At 38.4% G+C, this 17,296-nt stretch overlaps 1 protein-coding gene across 2 annotated transcripts in view; it reads left to right on the top strand.

The window, feature by feature from the left end:
* The window catches only part of DYRK1A (dual specificity tyrosine phosphorylation regulated kinase 1A), a 134,403-nt gene that overhangs the window by 1,883 nt on the left and 115,224 nt on the right, over nt 1–17,296 (top strand). The gene's annotated exons all lie outside the window — the stretch shown is intronic.

The raw sequence follows: 17,296 nt of genomic DNA, 5'->3' as shown, positions 1-17,296 counted from the left end.
GTGTTTTTTGTATTTGAGCTTTAAAGTAATTAACATATATGCAAAAAGAAAAGGAGTACTTGTGGCACCTTAGCTTATGCTCAAATAAATTGGTTAGCCTCTAAGGTGCCACAAGTACTCCTTTTCTTTTTGCGAATACAGACGAACACAGCTGTTACTCTGAAACCTAACATATATGGTGCGTTAGGTTTGTTTTCTTTCCATTAATTTTTTTTGGCGTTTGTTTAGCACAAGTGTCTGAAGCTTAACATCGCTTCATGCATGTGTCTTGAAGTTAATGTGTAAAGTTAATGCATCTGGTATAGGAGTTGAATATGAGAGAGCTATTGCTTTTATAATCTTACTAAAAAGGACAGTTCCCTATTTCTAGATACTGTGCAAGTGTTTACTAAATGAAAGTGCTTTGATATTGTTTCCAGGCTAACGAAAAATGTGTAGGACACAATTTGTTATGTCAGTAACAGTATTACAGTTCCTGAAATAAGATTTGTTTAGGTTTAGAACTTATCATCTTGGTTTTCTTAGTGTTGGCAACTTGAGGGAAAGAGGAGTGAGTGAGGATGGTTTTAGCAAGTAGTAGTAGCAGCAAAGAGATTTCTCCGATACTTGTGCTTCAAAAAAAGTCCAGTGACTTGTAGATAGTAAGGTGTAATGATGTGGTCTTTTAAGCATCTATCCATTTTTGAAAGTTTTGGGCTCTGTGTAGATGTGAGAACATGTTAGCTAATAGTCTGGACAAGGTGCACTAACTTGACCAGGTTAGCATGTATTAAGTAAGCCATTGTAACATGTCTAGACTAGACTTTTAAAAAAAGTTAGCATGTGTTTTCTAACATATGCTAGTACCTCATTTTTAAATCTTAGCCTAGAAGAGGGCTCAGAGAGAAACTTGTAACTGAGTTAAAACCTCTAGACTGTCTTAATAGGCAAAAGAGTTGTGAGGTGTCTATCATGTTAACTCAAATGAGATAGCATAACAAGATTGAAAAGCTCTCCTTATGCTCGTTAGGATGCAGGCTAAGACATTTGAAACTGCTAACTGGTTCTATTTTGGCATTCTACCTAAACAGCTTCATGTTCAGCATGGCTTTTCAATCATATTCAGCTAACTTAACAGGAAAACATACTTTTTATCTGTCAAGACAGGGCTTTATAGCTACATTTCTCTTAATAGAAGAACTGGGTAGTGAGCTAAAACACAAATGCTTCTCTATTAAATAGTGCTATAGTGTGTCTGAATTTTCCTTTTAAAAGCTCTTATTTGGAGGCGTTCATAATTGATACGGTCTGTTTTTATCTGAAAGTTGGCTCATAAGGGCTCAAACTTGAAAGCAACTATTGAAAATTAGATTTAAAAATAATTTAACATATTAGTGCAGTTTCAGTGGCTTTTTGGCCTTCGTATAACTTAAATGACACAGATTTTTAAAAGATGATCATTTGGAAAACTATTTCTCCATAATGAGACCCTAAATGCTTTTGGTATCTTTCTATTTTTGAGAATGCTGGGAAACTTGTAACACTTCGGAGACTCTGAACTTTTACAAATGAATACTGTTGTTGTGCAGTAACTTATTATTTTTATAGTCCTATCATAATTACTTTTGTCTACACACTTGATTAAAATGGGTTGGGTTTATAAATCACTTTAAAAATGAGTAGTATTACACCTGTTTTTCTTCTTGAGTAGGAGTGTATTAGGGCAACCTTAACTTTTGACTGACTTTGGTTGTGTCATAAATTCATCTAACTAAACTTTTTTTAAAAACATCAAAAGGTTTGGATATACTGTGGTGGTTTTTGCTACAAGAATGTCCATTTGGGAGATTTTCCTATTGAAAGCTTTCCAAATCGTGTGGTGTGTGTTTTTGTTGTTGTAAATCTGTGAGAAAATAAGGTAACAAGTAATTATGGTAAAGGGAGTATATTCTTTGGCCACTGGAATGAGAGAGGAATTATGTCTAGTATATTTAAAAAAATACCATTTAAAAAAATTACATGGAACAATTTCCAACACGATCTGGACACTCTTCAGAAACAACTAACTATACTGTTAAGTGAGAATATACGTGCAATCTAAAAATACAGTAACACTTTTTCCCAAGGTGGTGAGGGAGACAGGTCATCCCCATAAAAGCTTGAATGGCTTTATTATCAACTGTACAACATGCTTTCATGTAACAGTTCGCTAGTGGTCTCCAAATATAACCTATTTGGATCATCTTTTCTCTTTTAGGGATGAAAGATTTAATTCCATTTTCTTTATCGTCCTCCATCTCTCCCGAGCACAACTTACAAAATTTACCAACTTATAACTTCTTTTCCTATTACAGATATATATTTTGATACTTTCAGTAAGTCTTCATTGCAGAGTTCACCTGTGTTTTAACCCAACCTCCGGTCTACATACCATTGCTTGGAGGTTTAAGCTTAGGCTCTGCTTTAGCTTAGGCTGGAACCTGTCCACTTTGCAATGAGGATGTAGGCTAAATTGCGCAAGTGCTGATAGTCTCCCCACAATTCCCTGTGAAGACCAAGCAAGTTCTCCCAGTTGACTGTGAAAGAATCATAGATAATCTTAGTCCAAACAGAACATGAGAACAGCCATACTGGGTCAGACCAAAGGTTCATCTATTGCAGTATCCTGTCTTCCCACAGTGGCCAATGCCAGGTGCCTCAGAGGGAATGAATAGAACAGGTAATCATCAAGTGATCCATCCACTGTCACCCATTCCTAGCTTCTGGCAAACAGAGACTACGGACACCGTCCCTACCCATCCAGGCTAATAGCCATTGATGGATCTATCCTTCATGAACTTATCTAGTTCTTTTTTTAAACCATGTTATAGTCTTGGCCTTCACAACATCCTCTGGCAAGGAGTTCCAAAGATTAACTGCATTGTGTGGAAAAAATACTTCCTTTTGTTTGTTTTAAACCTGCTGCCTATTACTTTCATTTGGTGACCACTAGTTTGTGTGTTATGAGAAGGAGTAAATAACACTTACTTCTTTATTTTCTCCACCCAGTCATGATTTTATAGACTTCTGTCATATCCCCCCTTAGTCGTCTCTTTTTCAAGCTGAAAGGTCTCAGTCTTATTAATCTCTCCTCATATGGAAGCCGTTCCATACCCCTAATAATTTTTGTTGCTGTTTTCTGTACTTTTTCCAATTCCAATATATCTTTTTTTCAGATGGGTCGACCACATTTGCTCTCAGTATTCAAGATGTGGGCCTACCATGGATTTATATAACGACAATATGATATTTTCTGGCTTATTATCTATCCCTTTCTTAATGATTCACAACATTCTGTTCCCTTTTTTGACTGCCGCTGCACATTGAGTGGATGTTTTCAGAGAGCTATCCACAATGACTCCAAGATCTCTTTTTTGAGCGGTAACAGCTAATTTGGACCCTGTCATTTTTGGGATTATGTTCTCCAGTGTGCATTACTTTGCATTTATCAAGATTGAATTTCATCTGCCATTTTGTTGCCCAGTCATCCAGTTTTGTGAGATCCTTTTGTAGCTCTTCGCAGTCTGCCTGGGACTTACCTATCTTGAGTAGTTTTGTATCATCTGCAAATTTTGCCATCTCACTGTTTATCCCTTTTTCCAGATCATTTATGAATATACTGAATAGGACTGGTCCCAGTACAGACCCCTTGGGGACACCACTATTTACCTCTTTCCATTCTGAAAACTGACCCTTTATTCCTACCCTTTGTTTCCTATCTTTTAACCAGTTACCAATCCCTGAGAGGACCTTCCTTCTTATCCCATGATAGCTTACTTTTCTTAAGAGCCTTTGGTGAGGGACCTTGTCAAAGGCTTTCTGAAAATCTAAGTACACTATATCCCCTGGATCCCTCTTATCCACATGCTTCTTGACCCCCTCAAAGAATTCTAGTAGATGGTGAGGCATGATTTCCCTTTACAAAAACCATGTTGACTCTTCCCCAACAACTTATGTTAATCTATGTGTCTGACAATTCTGTTCTTTACTATAGTTTCAACCAGTTTGCCTGCTACTGAGGTCAGGTTTACCAGCCTGTAATTGGCGGGATCACCTCTGGAGCCCTTTTTAAAAATTGGCGTCACATTAGCTAATCTCCAGTCATTTGGTACAGAAGCTGATCTAAATGATAGATTACAAACTGCAATTAGTAGTTTTGCAATTTCACATTTGAGTTCCTTCAGAACTCTTGGGTGAATACCATCTGGTCCTGGTGACTTATTACTGTTTAGTTCAGGAGTTCTCAAACTGGGGGTCGTGAGCCCTCTGGGGTCACAAGTTTATTACATGGGTGGTCATGAGCGGTCAGCCTCAACACCCAAACTCTGCTTTGCCTCCAGCATTTATAATAGTGTTAAATATTAAAGAAGTGTTTTTAATTTGTAAGGGGGGATCGCACTCATAGGTTTGAGGTGTGAAAGGGGTCACCAATACAAAAATTTGAGAACCACGGGTTTAGTTTATCAATTTGTTCCAAAACCTCCTCTGACACCTTGACCTGGGACCGTTCCTCAGATTTGTCACCTAAAAAGTATGGCTTAGGTTTGGGAATCTCCCTCACATCCTCAGCTGTGAAGATGGATGCAAAGATTTCATTTTGTTTCTCCGTAATGGGCTTATCATCCTTGAATACTGCTTTAGCATCTTGATCGTCCAGTGGCTCTGCTGGTTGTTTAGGAGGCTTCCTGCTTCTGATATACTTAAAATTTTCTTTGCTATTACTTTTTGAGTCTTTGTCTCTTCAAATTCTTCAAATTCTTTTTGTTCTTCAAATTCTTTTTGGGGCATCCTAATTATATTCTTACACTTCATTTGCCAGAGTTTATGCTCCTGTCTATTTTCCTCACTAGGATTTAATTTACACTTTTTAAAGGATGCCTGTTTTGTCTCTCACTGCTTCTTTTACTTTGTTGTTTAGCCACCATGGCACTTCTTTGATTCTCTTACAAAGTTTTTTAATTTGGGGTATACATTTAAGTTGAGCCTGTATTATAGTGTCTTTAAAAAGTTTCCTTGCAGCTTGCAGGGATTTCACTTTTTAAATTTCTGTTTAACTGACTTCCTCATTTTTGTGTAGTCCCCCTTTCTGAAATTAAATGCTACAGTGGTGGACTGCTGTGGTGTTTTCCCAGCCATAAGGTTGTTAAATGTAATTATATTATGGCCACTATTACCAAGCGGACCAGATCCTGTGCTTCGCTTAGGACTAAATCAGGAATTGCCTCTCCTCTTGTGGGTTCCAGGACTAGTTGCTCCAAGAAGCTGTCATTTAAGGTGTCAAGAAACTTTATCTCTGCATCCTGTCCTGAGATGACATGTACCAGTCAATATGGTGGTAGTTGAAATCACCCATTATTAGTGAGTTTTTTTTGTTTGTAAAGCCTCTCTAATCTCCCTGAGCATTTCACAGTCACTATTAAGAGCCACGAGATATGTTCCCCTCCCCATGTCACAAACACAGATGAATGCAGAGATGGGGAGGACACAGTAAAATGGGTATGGTTTTGCAGTGGGGATGCTCACACCTGGACTAGGCTAATTAATGTACCCTTAAAGTGAAATGTTCCCCATCCCCAAAGAGAGAATATTTAATCGTCGGATTTGTTGTTACCTTGGGGCAATAGTTTGAAAAATCTACAGATTGAGGCACCAGGACATTACTGTTCTGCACGTTTTAGTTGAGATGCCTAGAAATAATCTGTTCAAGTGAATGATTGGATAAATTAAAATAGCAAAAATTACCAATTTTCAACATCTTAATTTATATGAATGGTGTTAATGTTTAAACACACACTTTTTTTATGAATTAATGGAGCCAACCCATGGTAAGCATTAAAAATTATATGAAAAGATATTTTAAAGTGATTGACTTGTCCTTTCCCTGTGCGTGGTATCCTGGCTTCAAATGTAAGTACAGTAGAACCTAGGAGTTACAAATATTAGAGTTACGAACTGACCAGTCTACCACACACCTCATTTGGAACTGGAATTACAAAATCAGGCAGCAGCAGAGTTAACCCCCCCCTCCCCAAAGAAACCAAATGCAATAAAGTGTTAAACATAAACTACTTTTTTTCTAAAATAAAGGGAAAGCAGCATTTTTCTTCTACATAGTAAAGATTCAAAGCTGCATTAAGTCAATGTTCAGTTGTAACCTTTTGAAAGAACAACCGTAACGTTTTGTTCAGAGTTATGAACACCTCCATTCCTGAGGTGCTCATGACTCTGAGGTTCTACTGTAGTTAAAATTGATTGTTCAGTGTGTGTGTACAAGTTTCCACTTGTCTTTCAGAGAGCTAAGTAAACTACAGACAGCTTCTAGTTTATTCTGATAGCAGGGTCTGTTGCTGAGGAGCCAGTAAGAACTATGCACATTCATTTTCCTTGTAGAGGAAGCAGATTGGTAGCATCTGAGACCAAGGACATAGAAAACCACTATTCAAACTGAAGTAACGGGGTAAAGAGAAGAAAACTGCTGTCTGTCAGGCAAGGCAAGTGTTAAGTACTTGCCCATTTTTTTTCCATTGTCTTGAACACATGGACTCTTTCTCATGCAGATCCCTGTTTTGTCTGTCTGGTTATCACAACAAATTTTGTTAGTACACCTAAACAAATAGTTACAAGAACATAACATAAGAATGGCCATACTGGGACAAATCAGTGGTCTATCTAGCCCTGTCTTCTGACAGTGGCCAGTGCCAGATGCTTCAGAGGGAATGAACAGAATAGGGCAATTATTGAGTAATCCATCCCTTGCTGTCCAGTCCCAGCTTCTAGCAATCAGAGGTTTTAGGGACACTCATAGCATGGGGTGCATCCCTGACCATTTTGACTAATAGCCAGTGATGGACTTATCCTTCATGAACTTTTTGAACCCAGTTATACTTTTGTATAACATAGAGGTGATAGTTCGTTTTTAAATAAGTTGTTTTACAGGGCTGAACTACAAAATACATGTTGGGTACAAATCCGATTACAGTCATTTGTGTTAAATGGTTTCATTTACTTTTCTTTTTTAAATAATCCAGTGATGGTGGTAGAAATTCATTGGCTGTTTTGATATCTGATTCTGGTTTCTTTATTATTGGAAATTCTGATTAACAGCTAAAAACACATTTGATGGTATACTGACAAACAGGAAAACTTACCCTGGACATCTGAAATATGGTGATAAATTTGATAATGTTATGGGAGGTGATAATCAGATGTAACGTTTGAGAATTCACTTATCCATATGTGTAATTCTTCACCTCATATTTCTGGAATAATAAAATCTAATATACATTTTTTTTCTAGAACCACAGATGCATAGGTGTAGCATCTTGTACTTTTTTCTTTCTTATATGTACTAACTTCTTTGTAATAAAGGTTCAGTATAATTTTACAAGTTTAAACTTTTTATATAGGCATTCTCTTTTTATGGTATGCATTTTAACAAGTTAGGACCTGATACTGCAGATATTTACATACATGCAAGTGGTCACATTTAAAGCAGTGGGATTGGTTGATGTATGTTAGTGTTTGCAAGATAGGGCCTTGAATCTGCAGCAAGGTATTACGCCCTTCTCTCTCTCTCTCTCTTTTTAGCTAGTATCACAAACTTTTGATTACAAAGTTAATATAATTTCATTGTTGGATGGCCTACATATGTCAACAGACTTTCACTGTTACTCTGTATATTTAATATGCAATATGTTTTATAAGTTTGGTTTACTGTATGTGTTCATGAAAGTCATTTATATGACACAGCGTCTGGGACACATGGTATTACAAATGCTACATGTGTACAAGGTTGAAGGGAAAATGTATAATCTAGTATTATTTGAGACATAATGACTATATATGAAAACTGTATCATAACTACTTCTCCTGTGTATGCATTAATATTGTTTTATTTTGTCTTACTGTAGTGCTTAGAAACTTTGGTCAGGATCTGGTTCCCATCGTATTGGGTGGTGCATAAAACACAGCATAAATGCAGTCTCTGTCCCAAAGAGTTTACAGTCATAAAATCTTGACTTGACTGATAATCCATTCAAGTGCATCATTCTCCTAATGTAGGAGTTTTTTTTGTGGGGAATTAATAAATATTTCAAAAAATGCTCAAATAAAACAAAAGAGAGTGCATGCTAGTGTACTTGAAGGTCTGTTGATTTGCAGAACTTTGGCAATAGCACATCTACATTTCATTACCTGCAAGTGTGGCTAGAAACCACTGATAATGTCTTAGGGTGGTGCTCTGGAGAGAGCCTCTGTCCTGTCCACATAGGATCTATAGAGCAGCATTCCAAACTATGTGTTTTGCACAGTAGCCCTTTGCACCTTAGTGTCTGCATGAATCCTCTTTCATTCTCTTTGCCCCTTCCTTAGCCTACAAACTTCAGTACGCTATGAAGCTAAAGTAGCCACCCTCATGTTCATAGCATGGCCTTCCTTACACTTTGAGCTTAGTGAAGGACCTTGTGTGGAATGTATTGCACATATAAAAACAGACGGTTTGAACAGAAATGCTCAGCCACCTTAACTCTAGTGGCTGGTGCCATTACCAATATAATTTTTTTTTTTAAATTGCTCTTCCCTGAGTCCCCATAGGGTATAAGTATTTCTTGTGCAAGGGGCTACTTTGTATTTAACCGCAGATACAAGTAAATATGTGTGATTGCAGATTGCTTCACCATAGAAGTCTGAGTATAATACACCTTCTAAAATAACATCTACTGTCCTTTCACTTAATTTGCATAGTGCCCAGTTGCTCTCATTTACAGCAAGCTAAACATGTTTTTAAAAAAAACTTCCTTAATAGTAAAGGTAAAAGGTTCCTAAAATGAGGAAAGCTTGTTTGCATTTGAAGGGGAAATGTTATATTTTATCATCAGGCCCTTATGGTTTATACCATAACTGTCAGATACCTGTTTCCCAATTCAGGTAAATATTACCAGAGTTAAATAGAGGATCTCTGTCTAGTAGAAAACCAGAATGTTCTTACTCACCATCCATTTATTCCAAGACATTGGTACATGAGATAACAAGTTTAGTCTTTAGTTCACAAGATTGAAGTGTATATTTTGAAATTGTTCTCTCTTCTACATGACTTAGAGATAAATGCTACTTCTACTTTTTATTATCAGTTTAACTACTGCTTTTGTAATGAAAGTAAAAGTATACGATGATAATGTTTAGCTAAAGAACCCATTTTTTCATTGGTGTAGGGAGAAAAAGATGTATGTGTGTGGCAAACTTTTTTTTTTTTAAATGTGTACTTACCTGTTGCAGCCCAATGATTGGATGAATGTAGGTTTGTGCATTTAGAAATAAATTGCCATGCTAGATCAGACCACTGATCAATCTATCTCAGTATCCTGTTTGAGGGCCAGTTCTGGATGCTTCTGGGAAGGTGCAAGAAATCCCATATTGAAATAACCTGCCTATGGTAGAAGTTTCTTTCTAACAGCTTGGGGTTAGTGGTTGGATTATGTCCTGAAGCAAAAGGCTTTGTAATTATAGATAGTTTTGTCCTGTCTAATGTAACTAAAGATGCTCCTTGTTAATTTCTGATTCCTTTTAAAGGATTATAACGTTTTAAGTTTTTGGCCTCAATAACATCTTGTGATAGAGTTCCAAAGGCTAATCGTGTTGTGTGGAAAAAATATTTCCTTGTATCCGTTTTACATTTGTTGCTCTTCAATTTTATTTGTCTCTTATTCTATTATTATGAAAAAGGGTGTATGGAAGTTTTTGACTTACCTCCTCTACGTTATTCCTTTTATACACCTCTATAATCTCCTCTGATATTTGTCTGATTTCTAAAGTATAATATAGGTTTAGGCCAACATTTTCAGTCCTCCATGCCTAAATGTTAGGCTCCAAAATCCATGTTTAGGCATAAGTAAATCCTGTCTTGAGTCTCCCCATCCCCCTGCAAAGACACTGAGACGTCTAGTTTTTGTTGACTTGCTTGAGCTGTGTGTGTTCAGCAACTCTAAAAATGAGGCCACTTTTATTTTGGTGCCTGAATATAGGATTAGGAGCCTAATTTTTGGTCAGATTTTATCCTTAATCTTTTTAATCTCCTGATGTGACATTAGTTTCATGTATTCATTGCCTTTCTCTGGACTTCTGTTATTTCTGTTATAGATATTTAATTAAATTGCACACATGTTAATGCAATGTTAAGGTTGTATAGTTACACCTGGGACCTGTTGCTTAGGGAGCTCACAGCGGAAAGCTCAATGATACGTTGTTTAGGAAGTATACAGTGGGACAGTATACAATTCCCAAGTTACGTGCCGGTGTTTAAAGGTGCTTCTAATGGAAAATGATGGAAAATAATCAGTGTCATGGCTAGGGGAAAGATGTGATTTGGGATGTGTGTGTCTTAAAGACAGCCTTTCCCCTTACATTCTATCCTAAGATGATGATGAAATTACAAAATTACATGCTATTTTTTCCACAGGACATATGCCTCATTCAGAGGAGGTGCTTTGGGAATGATGCAGCATTCAAAATTTGTTTGTATTCTTTTCAGTGTGTGGCCACACAGGTTACTTTGGATGGTGCTGCACACCATCCGAACCTTGCACTAAATAGGGAGTTAATCATGGGCTCAACAGTGCAGTATCTGAGCCTAACAAACACTGTTGAAGTTATTCTCCTAGCACCGAGAAGCAAAACTCTCCATTAATCTTGGCTATCTCAATGATTGGGCACAGAACTTGAGAGACAGGGCCTGATTTTTCAGAGTACAGCACGTGGCATTTTTTTTTTATTGGACTTCTGTGTCTACATAGTGCTCTGAACATACCATTAGTTCTTGCAATAGCTGTAGGACATTGGTTCTCAAACTTTTGAACTGGTGACCCCTTTCACATAGCAAGCCTCTGAGTGCGACCCCCCCCCTTATAAATTAAAAACACTTTTTAATATATTTAACATCATTATAAAAGCAGGAGGCAAAATGAAGTTTGGGGTGGAGGCTGACAGCTCATTACCCCCCCAGGTAATAACCTCGCGACCCCCTGAGGGGTCCTGACCCCCAGTTTGAGAACCCCTGCTGTAGGAGGTAGGGAAATAAGTATTAACTTGCTTTACATAGGGGGAAAACTGAAACAGAAAGGCAACATGACTTTCCCAAAGCTACATGATGAATCAATGGGAGAGTCAGGTTTAGAACTCTAGGCCTTCTGGCTCCCAACCCTGTGCTTATTTCCTCTAGACCTTACTGCCTGAGATGATGAACATCTACATTTGCTATTGATTTTACTTGAAATTGTGAGGGTTCAGTACTTCAGAAAATCAGGCCTTATGCGTCTTAAGTTGGGGACCCAGAAAATGAGAATAAAATTAGTGGCCACATCACAAAACTTTGGTGTAAGGGACTTGCCATCTTCACATAGCAAGCCTATGGTGGGGTCAGGGATAGTAACCAGTTCTTCTGTGTGGCATTCATCTGCCTTAACCATATTTCCACTTCTCCTCTTCCCAAAGTCTCCTGTCTCATTCAACACATGTCTTCCAACTTTGCAATAAATTATGCAGAGTTCTTATAATCCACCCGTTTTACTGCAGAGCCTGGATTCATTCTCTGTGTGCTCAGAGAGGCAGGTGTCCTGTAGATAAAATAGTATGTGACTATGTAATTAAAGACTATTGTGATACATATACATGGATAACCTTAATTCTGGCATTTCCTAACTTTTGAGTGCTCGACTTTTTAACCTTAGTAACATTCTTCTAGATTTTGTTTTTAGAATGTAAGTTTGTTAGATTGCTTTCCTTTTAATTAAAAAAAATGTATGTGCAGCTGTAATGCCACCTGATATTAGCAGGATTTGAACCTGGTTCATCAGCACTGCAGCACACACCGCTGCGATTTGATCCAAAGAACTAGCTACAGTAGGAGTGTTCTGTTATCTTTGGTGTACTGGCCACCAACTGATCCACAGTATGGTGAAACAGTGGCTTATAATATACACAAGTAGCCCCATTTTACAGGCAGCTTTTTTGTGAACTTAGGTTTAGCGGATTCTTTCTTGACAGTGGATAAGTGATTTAAATGTGATATTGGAAATCTAGGTTCAGTTTCCAACTTGTTTAACCTCTTATTGGCGCATGAGACCTTGCTTAATAAGTAATAAAGGGTTTGAAATGGCACAAATTTACTACCTGTTACTATGAACACTTGAACTCAAGGTCTCTTGGGTTATGTCTCACAGCCCGAGTCAACTGATGGGCTTGCTCTGCAGGGCTAAAAATAGCTGTATAGGGCAGTGGTCTCCAAACTTTTTTGATCGCGCACCCCTAGGAAAAAAAAAATGTGACGCAGGCGTGCAGCTGAAGGAAAGGGGGAAAAATGTGGAAGAGCTACCGCAGGCACGCTCCTCCTGCCACCGCAGAACCAAAGGTGGAAGAGCTGTGGCAGGCATGCTGGCGGTGCTCCTCCTGCCGTGCACCCCCAGGGATTGTCTTGCGCACCTCACTTTAGAGACCACTGGTATAGGGATTCAGGTTTGGGCTGGAGCCTGGGCTCAGAGACCCTCTCCATTGCCAGGTTTCAGAACCTGAGCTCCAGCCTGAGTCTGAACTACTACACAGCTTTTTGTAGCCCTGCAGCATGAACCCCACAAGTCCAAGTCAGTTGACCAGGGCTCTGAGAATCTCTGTTGTGGGTTGGTGGTTTTATGTGTGCATTTATGTATGCATGTAGCTGTATAGATCAGTGGTCTCCAAAGTGGGGTGCGCACAAGATGATCCCTGGGGGTGCATGGCAGGAGGAGTGCCGCTGGCACGCCTACTGCAGGTCTTCTACCTTTGGTTCTGTGGCGGCAGGAGGAGCGCGCCTGTGGCAGCTCTTCTACATAGCAGCCCCTCCCTTTTCTTTTCTGCGGCGGCACACCTGCGGCAGCCCTTCCCTTTTCTTTTCTGCGGCGGCGCGCTTGCAGCAGCCCCTCCACTTTTTTTCCTTCGTTGGCACGCCTTCATCAAATTTTTTTTTCCTGGGGGTGCGCGATCAAAAAAGTTTGGAGACCACTGGTATAGATGAACCCTTGGTTCCCAGCCCTTCCTATAGGCCACAGGGAGATGGGAGAAGTGCAGGAGGATTCCATTTTTTTTCTGTCACATCCAGGGTGTATTCGATTTAAATCAAATTGATTTAAATCACTAGTTGGGAAGACTCGATTTAATCATGGTTTTCTACATAAAAGTGCATTCTTGTTGGTTGTTATAAACTTAATACGTATTCTTCACAACTCAGAGATAGATGTAGGTTTCATTTTTAGAAGGTACACAGTATACATTTTCAAACAGTGATTTATTTTGAAAACTTTTCAGATTAGTTTTACAGCTATATCAGAAAATGAATGATTGGTTATTTCATTTATCAAAGGTAATTGAAGCAGATATTTATGAAGTCATTGGGAGGTGAACTATCTCCAATTCAACAGGATAGTCATTAATATTTGGAGGATTTTCTTGCCATGATGTATTAGGAGACCATCACCGGACAGACATTTAAATTGTTTTATTTAATTAAAACAATAATGTTAAGTATTCTGGATTTTTTTCTTCAACAGCAAACATATAATATTTTAACAAAACAAGCATATGTCCCTCGCTTCTCACATTTATCTCCACACTTCTCCTTGTCCAGATCTATTCTGCCCCCAACCATCTTCTATTCATTGAACTTTTTGAAACTTTGCACTTTTAGAGAGAGATAAGGGATTGACTGTGTACACAAATTTGCAGAGGGACAATAGAGTTGAGGTTTTTTAGGTCTCACCTCTATTTATTTATTTATTTATTTATTTAAAATATTTTTGCTGTTAAAAAGGATGTTACTTCTGGAGACACAAATCCAGTTTGTGGACTGCAAAACTAAGAGTCTCTGATGGTATCTTCTAGACTGAGCACTGAATCCCATTGGATAGATAGAAGGATTAACCTAAATAATCTATACAGAAGCCTGTGGAATCCCATAAGATTCGGTTCCTAATCCATGAACTACTGGAACTCATTTACAAAACTTTTCTTAAACTTTACATGAATATATTGTCTCATACTATAGAATTAGAATTTATAATCCCTATTCCATGATGAGATATCTTTGAGCTATAATGTATCTTAATTAAAACGATCTTTAGATAAGTTTTTTCCTCAAAAAGCATTTTATCAAAAAATCCAATTTAAATCTGATTTTTTTTTTTTAATTTAAATCATTGATTTTTATTCACCCTGGTCACATCTAGAGCAGTTCTGTGTGGCATGCTGAAGTGAGACACCAGGGTGGTACATGTGCCGTGCTAACAGAATGTTCAGGGTTTTTGGCAACAAGCCAGGAACAAGCTGTGCAGAGGAAAAGAGAGACAGCAAATGCAGGATTTTGAGCACTGGTGTCTTGCTCAAATCTGAATGGACTCTTGTGGGGCCAGCAAAAAAGGCATTTTGTTGTTGTCCCCAGAATTAGTCTTCTGCCAGAGTTTAACCTCCTGCTGCAAACCATGGAGATGCTAGAGCTCTTTGATGAAAACCATTGGAAGAATATTTATAATAGAAAGTGTTAGTTTAGGTATTGCTGCTGCTGCCATTGCCTCTGTAACAAACTGCAGAAGGTAGGGAGGAAATCTACTCAAGATGACCAGTCCTTATCAGGGACATCAACTTAAAGCACATTTGAAATTTCTAGACTAAATCTAAAAATTTGAAATCTGAATTATGTTGAGTCACAAAAGTGTTAGAAATAAATCAAAAAATGAATATACAATTTCTGGACCCTCACATCTTCCAGACTCATCTGATGTACCTCTAACATTTCCAGTTAAATTATACCCTGACATAAGATCATACATACAAAATCTTTGTATGGATTGGCTTTTTGCTTGGCAAAATTGAAGGTTTATACAAGGTTTTCAAAATTGAGGTTATAATGAAAGGCTTGTTTCAACCTTACTAGTCTTGGAGACTAGCATGTCTCCGTAATTTGCAAAAATTAAATTGCAAAATTAAAAAAAAAAGGGCTTGTGGCCTTTTCTTTATAGTGTAGGACAGTGGCTTTTGACTTGTGGTCTGTGGACCCCTGGGGGTCAGCAGACTATGTCTAAGATTTCCAAAGGGGTCCGCACGTCCATTTGAATTTTTTTAGGGTTCTGCAAATGCAAAAAGGTTGAAAACTACTGATGTAGAAAGAAGGTCCGGAATGGTATTCTTTCTTCTACCTGCCACCTTTTTTAAAATGTATATAATAATAAAAAGAAAAGGAGTACTTTTCTTAGCGGTCAGTAGGTTTCCGGTATAGGGCGGTGTTTATGTGACCATGTCACATAAACACCGCCCTATACCGGAAACCTACTGACCGCTATTCCTACCTACATGCCTCCAGCTTTCATCCAGACCACACCACACGGTCCATTGTCTACAGCCAAGCTCTACGATACAACCGCATTTGCTTCAACCCCTCAGACAGAGACAAACACCTACAAGATCTCTATCAAGCATTCTTACAACTACAGTACCCATCTGCTGAAGTGAAGAAACAGATTGACAGAGCCAGAAGAGTACCCAGAAGTCACCTACTACAGGACAGGCCTAACAAAGAAAATAACAGAACGCCACTAGCCATCACCTTCAGCCCCCAACTGAAACCTCTCCAACGCATTATCAAGGATCTACGACCTATCCTGAAGGACTATCTCTCATCCTCACAGATATGAGAGATATTGGGAGACAGGCCAGTCCTTGCTTACAGACAGCCCCCCAACCTGAAGCAAATACTCACCAGCAACCACACACCACACAACAAAAACACTAACCCAGGAACCTATCCTTGCAACAAAGCCCGTTGCCAACTGTGCCCACATATCTATTCAGGGGACACCATCACAGGGCCTAATAACATCAGCCACACTATCAGAGGCTCATTCACCTGCTCATCTACCAATGTGATATATGCCATCATGTGCAAGCAGTGCCCCTCTGCCATGAGAGTGGGGTGGGGGGAGAAAACCTTTTGAAGTGATAAACACCCATTTTTTCATGGTCTGTGTGTATAAAAACATCCTCACTGCATTTTCCACTTTTATGCATCTGATAAAGTGAGCTGTAGCTCACTTTTGCTCACTTGTACTCCTTTTCTTTTTGCGAATACAGACTAACACGGCTGCTACTCTGAAATATATAATAATAGAAATTTCCATCTTGTCTGTCATGGAAGACAGAACCTGTGGGATTATGATATCAAATACAAGGAAGTAAAAACTGATGGGAGAAATAATTTTTATTCATACTGTTTTATTTTTAATGTCTATTTAACACTCGAGAGAATAACTTTTTAATTGAGAAGACAGGTGTGGTGAAGCCTTAATGTTTGAGACATATTTGAACTATCCAAAGAGTTCTCTAATAAAAACTGGGAAGAGCAGCCCTAATATCCTGAAATTTTAAGGTGAAAAACAAGCAAAATCTTCTTTCTCTCACCATTTAACCCTTTCTTTTGCGGAAAACAAAACCTTTTAGGCCTTCGTTACAAAGAAGCCAAAGGAAGGGGGAGCAAAACCCCTTCTTTTTATTTTGTAAATCGGATTTACAGATCTGCATAAACATTAACTTGGCTGGATTGCACATCCTGTGTGTGTGTTGTATGTGTGTGGTATACATTTTACAGTAGAAATAGTAATATATTAAGCTTCACATTTAACCAGTAAAACAGGAATAGAAAATACCACTTACAGAGAGACCACAGTTTGACTGTAATCTTGTCGGACATTCAAAACACTTGTAAAATCAGCTTTTCCGACAACAAATTCTGTAAAGATGTTATCAACACAGGCTCTTCACTCCTGCCTTTCTCATGGTAGGAAGCACAAGACCCAGGACACTCCCAGATTTAGGGCTTCTGTTTCCTAAAGGCAGCAGTAGTGTATTGGGACATGAACCATGCCCCTACTAGTGGGCACATGCTACAATTCTAATTGGTGGTCTTGGACTCTTCTAATCAATAAAGAGTTTCTTGCAGGTGCTTCATCTATTCAGCTGCTGCTCTGGTTCTTTATGCTATCTAGCTTCCACTTTCCGTTGGGGTATCCTGTTTGTATGCCTTCCTACTTTCCAGTGAGGTCTATTTATTATACTTTTAAAATAGTATCTTTCAGGGTTCTGTAACGTTTTGACTTCTTCTAACCAAGAAGCCCTGCTCAGTCTCTGGAAGCACTCAGTCAAGTCAAGGTTTACGTGCTTTGATGTTTTGCTTTGGTGTCTATATCTCAGCACTGTATTTTTTTCACTA

Source organism: Caretta caretta, chromosome 1, assembly GCF_965140235.1.
Source record: "Caretta caretta isolate rCarCar2 chromosome 1, rCarCar1.hap1, whole genome shotgun sequence".
NCBI lineage: Eukaryota > Metazoa > Chordata > Testudines > Cheloniidae > Caretta > Caretta caretta.
The sequence above is the reverse complement of the archived record's forward strand: the minus strand, read 5'-3'. Positions and strand labels throughout refer to the sequence as shown.